At 36.3% G+C, this 5,526-nt stretch overlaps 1 pseudogene; it reads right to left on the bottom strand.

The window, feature by feature from the left end:
- Nucleotides 1-3,381: 3,381 nt before the first annotated feature.
- LOC115513070 lies at nt 3,382-4,680 on the bottom strand (annotated as a pseudogene).
- Between the last annotated feature and the right edge of the window lie 846 nt (nt 4,681-5,526).

Here is a 5,526-nt window from a genome sequence, read left to right as displayed (position 1 = left end):
TCAGTTCTTCAGAAAAGTTCTATTAAGTGTATTCAGTATTTCTGTTAGAGCAGCACTCTCCAATGAAATTTCTGTGATAATAGAAATGCTCTATAATCTATGCTGTTCCATATAGTAACTACTGGCACATGTAGCTATTATGCATTTGAAATGTGGTTAGTACAGCTAAAGAACAGAATGTTTACTTTTGTTAATTATAATTTAAATTTAAATAGTCACATGCAGCTAGTACTGTACTGAATAGTGCAGACATCCATACAAATTCTCAACATATCATGCAGGCATGATCATTAAGAAAAGTCGATAAAAATATTTTTGTGTGTGCCTACAAGAGATCCATTTTAGACCTAAAGACACCTGCAGATTGAAAGTGAGAGGATGGAGAAACATGCATCATGCAAATGAACAGCAAAAGAAAACCAGAGTAGCAATACTTGACATTGGACAAAATAGACTTTAAAACAAAGACTGTAACAAGAGACAAAAGAAGGGTACTATATAATAATAAAGGGGACAATCCAACAAGAAAATACAGCAAGTGTAAATATTTATGCACCCAACATACAAGCACCCAAATACATAAATCAGTTAATAACAAACATAAAGGAACTAACAGATAATAAATAATAATAGGGGACTTTAACACTCTACTTACATCAATGGACAGATGAACTAAACAGAACATTAACAAGGAAGCAATGGCTTTGAATGACACACTGGAACAGATGGGTTTAACAGATACATTCAGAACATTCCATCCTAAAACAGCAAAATACACATTCTTTTCAAGTGGATATGGAACATTCTCCAGAATAGATCACATACTAGTCCACAAAACAAACTTTGACGAATTCAAGTAGATCAAAATCATACCATGCATATTTTCTGACCACAACATTATGAAACTAGAAGTCAACCACAAGGACAATTCTGAAAAAAACTACAAATACATGGAGCTTAAATAACATGCTACTAAACAATGAATGGGTCAACCAGGAATAAAGGAAAAAATGAAAAAGTACATGGAAACAAATGAAAATGAAAACAAAATAGTCTAAAACCTCTGAGATGCAACAAAAGTGGTTCTAAGAAGGAAGTTTATAGGAATACAGACCTACTCAAGAATCAAGAACAATCTCAAATAAACAATCTAAACTTATACCTAAAGGACCTAGAGAAAGAACAACAAACAAAACCTAACACCAGAAGAAGGAAATAATAAAGATTAGAGTAGAAATAAATGATATAGAAACTAAAAAATAATAGAACAGATCAATGAAACCAGGAGCTGGTTCTTTGAAAAAATCAACAAAATTGATATATCTTTACCCAGACTTATCAAGATGAAAAGAAAAAGGACTCAAACAAAATAAAAGAGAGGAGAAATGACAACCAACATCATAGAAGTACAAACAATTATAAGATAATAATATGAACTATGTCAACAGATTGGACAACCTACAGAAACAGATAAATTATTAGAAACATATAAACTACCAAAACAGAAACAGGAAGAAATATAAAATTTGAACAGACTGATTACCAGCCAAGGAGACTGAATCAGTAATCAAAAAACTCACAACAAACAAAAGTCCTGGCCCAGATGGCTACACAGGAAAATTCTACCAAACACTAAAAGAAGAGTTAATAACTTTTCTTCTCAAACTATTGCAAAAAATAAAAAAGAAAGGAAAACTTCCAAATCCATTCTATGAGGCCAATGTTACCTCAATACCAAAACCAGATAGAGACACCACTAAAAAAGAAACTACAGGCCAATATCCCTGATGAACATAGATTTGAAAATTCTCAATAAAATACTAGCAAATCAAATTTTACAATACATTAAAAAAATTATCACCACGATCAAGTGGGATTTATTCCTGGGTTTCAAGGGTGGTTCCACATCCACAAATCAATCAATGCAATACATCACATCAGTAAGAGGAAGGATAAGGACCACATAATCATTTCAATAGATGCAGAAAAAGCATTTTATGAAGTACAATATCCATTCATAATAAAAACCCTCAACAAAACAGGGTGAGAAGGAACTTACTTCAACATAATAAAGCCCATCTATGAAAAACCAACGGTTAACATCATCCTTAATGGAGAAAATCTGAGAGCTTTCCCCTAAGGTCAGGAACAAGACCAGGATGACCAGGATGACCAACATAGTACTAGAAGTACCAACCACAGCCATCAGACAACAAAAAGAAATAAAAGGAATCCAAATCAGTAAGGAAAAAGTAAAACTTTCACAATTTGCAGATGATATAATACTACATATAGACATATAGACAACAACGACTCCACCAAAAAACTGCTGGAACTGATAAACAAACTCAGTAAAGTTGCAGAATACAAAATCAATGCACAGAAATCTGCTGCATTTCTATACACTAATAATGAAGCAGCAGAAAGAGAAATTAAGGAAACAATCACATTTACAATTGTACCCAAAATAACAAAATTAACAAAATATCTAGGAATAAACCTAACCAAAGATGTGAAAGATCTGTACTTTGAAAACTATAAAACACTGATGAAAGAAATTCAAGACAACACAAAGAAATGCAAAGACATTCCATGCTCATGGACTGAAAGAACAAATATTGTTAAAATGTCTATACTCCCCAAAGCAATGTACATATTTAATGTTATCCCTATCAAAATACCAACAGCATTTTTCACAGAGCTAGAACAAAAAACCCTAAAATACGCATGGAACTGCAAAAGACTCTGAATAGACAAAGTGATCTTAAAAAACAAAAAAAAAAGAAAAGAAAAACTCGAGGCATCACAGTTCTGGACTTTGAGTTATATTACAAACCTGTAGTAATCAAAATAGAGTACTGGCATAAAAATAGGCATATGGATCAATATAATAGAATAGAACATCCAGAAAGAAACCTCCAATTATTTGGTCAATAATCTTTGACAAAGTAGGAAAGAATATCCAATGGGAAAAATGCAGTATCTTAAACAAATGGTATTGAGAACACTGGACGGCTACATGCAAAAGAATGAAATTAGACCACTTTCTTACACCATATGCAAAATAAACCCAAATGGATTAAAGACCTAAATGTGAGAAAGGAAGCCATAAAAATCCTAGAAGAGAACACAGAGTAACTTCTTTGACATCAGCCATAGCAACCTCTTTCTAGATATGTCTCCCAAGTAGGGAAACAAAAACGAAAAGCAAATTCTGGAACTACATCAAAGCAAAACGCTTCTGCAGGCCAAGGGAAACAATCAACAAAGGTAAAAGGCAACCTACAGAATGGGAGAAGATATGCTCAAGTGACATATCTAGTAAAGGGTTAGTATCAAAAATATATAAAGAACTTATAAAACTCAACATCCCTCCAAAAACTAATCCAAGTAAAAAATAGACAAACAACATGAACAGATATTTCTCAAAGAAGATACCCAGAATATTAACTCACCAGCAACCCTCCAGTCATTTCTAGTGATGAGGGTAATGGATGTTAAGTCCTCCCTGCTCTTTCAGTGTGCCCTACTCTATGTACACATTCTTTGATGTTCCAGGGAAATCATAATTATAGACATGTGTGATATCGCGGACATTGAGACCTCAAGATGTCAAATCTGAAGCAATCAATATTCTTACTCTACCTGTTTTAAACTTTTCTAATGTTCTCTCTTGGCCATCTGTTTTCTGTCGCCGTGAAGGGACTCCCACCAATCCATGTCGCAGAATTGGGTCACTTGATGAGCAAACTTTTCTGCTGACAAACATTATGACTTTGTCCTTGGGAGACAAGTTTTCTAAAAACGCTTGGATATGAGATCATTTCTCTTCTTCTGTGGTGACAATTACGTTTTGTTTCATGGTACTTATAGCAACAAGATCCAAAGTACCAACATATACAATCATTGGCTCTTTCAAATAAAATTGTGTAAGTCCATGGACAGCATATGACCACGTCGCACTTGTCATAATAGTCTGCCTGTCTGGTGCACATCTAATAAAATCGTTATTATCTGGGGTCAAATCCCATGTCTAGCTTCTCATCGACTTCATCTAATACCAAGTAGGTTATGCTTCTGAGATTGGAACAGTTACTCATTTGTAAATCATTCAGTCTTCCAGGAGTTACAATAATATCTACTCCTCTTTTCAGTTATTGTATTTTTCCATTTCTGTCTCCACCACCACATATACAAACACTTTTAAGGCCTTTATATGAATACATAGAACATTCTGCTTCTACGTGAAGACCTAATTGCCTAGTGGGTGTAAGAACTAACATTCTGGGTCCGTTCTTTTTTTCTCTAATTATGGGCTGTAAATCAAGATGGATAATCCAGGCACTAAGTAGGACAACGTCTTCCCTGTTCCAGTTTGGGCTAATCCTATAAGATCTTTTCCTTGTAGAACTATTGGCCATGCCTGCATTGAAAAACATCCTCAAATTTACAAGTAGGACTGGGTATATGACACTTCTGACCATCTTTCAAGTCATCACACATTATATCAAAATTTTCTTTCCTCCAAGTGTCTACTTGCACTTGGACGCTGAACTTGTTGTTTCTGACTCCATGTAAAGTTTTTCTTAACTGGAGGTAAATCTTCCCATTCCCTCCCTCCATTTCAAAGCATTTTCTCCAATTTGATCCCATCAGTGAATAGCTGATTCGCTGTAACATTACTATCTCTCCTTACATGTCTTCCCACAGAAGGTTGGAATGCAACAATACCAATTCTGGGCTTTGCATTGTAATTTTAGTGTTTTCTTTTTTTTTTTTTTTTTTAAAGAAAATTATCTGTCACTGTTTTGGCTTTTTCTTCATCGCCTTGCTGCCAAAAATTTTGACCTGTGAATGGGGATAATCTTTGATTATCTGTATTTTCCTGTTTGTTGTACTTTGGAGGTCTTTTTTTTTTTTTTAAGAGGCTTTTTTTTTATTTTTAATGTTCATTTACTTTTGAGAGAAAGAGAGACAGAGAGCGGCGCGTGGGTGGCTCAGTCAGTTGAGCATCCGATTTCGGCTCAGGTCATGATCTCACGGTTTGTGGGTTCAAGTCCCATGTCAAGCTCTGTGCTGACAGCTCAGAGCCTGGAGCCTGCTTAGGATTCTTTCTCTCCCTCTCTCTCTCTCTGCCCCTCCACTGCTTGCACACTGCCTCTCTCTCTCTCTCTCTCTCTCAAAAATAAATAAACTTTAAAAAAAGAGAGAGGGAGAGACAGAGCGCAAGCAGGATGGGGGCAGAGAGCGGGGGAGGCACAGAATCTGAAGCGGGCTCCAGGCTCTGAGCTGTCAGCACAGAGCCCAGTGCGGGGCAGGAACTCACGAACTCATGAACTGTGAGATCACGACCTCAGCTGAAGTAAGAGCTTCACGGGAGCCACCAAGGCACCCCTGGAGGTCTCTGATTTTTGACGCACCACGACCAATGACAGCGCTGACCCACACGTGCTTCAATCCAAAGCGGAGCGGCGGTTCGCAGGGGTTCCTCTAGCCGCCACCTCTGTCGCCCCTAGGGGCCCCCCA

This window comes from Lynx canadensis, chromosome B1, assembly GCF_007474595.2.
Source record: "Lynx canadensis isolate LIC74 chromosome B1, mLynCan4.pri.v2, whole genome shotgun sequence".
NCBI lineage: Eukaryota > Metazoa > Chordata > Mammalia > Carnivora > Felidae > Lynx > Lynx canadensis.
The sequence above is the reverse complement of the archived record's forward strand: the minus strand, read 5'-3'. Positions and strand labels throughout refer to the sequence as shown.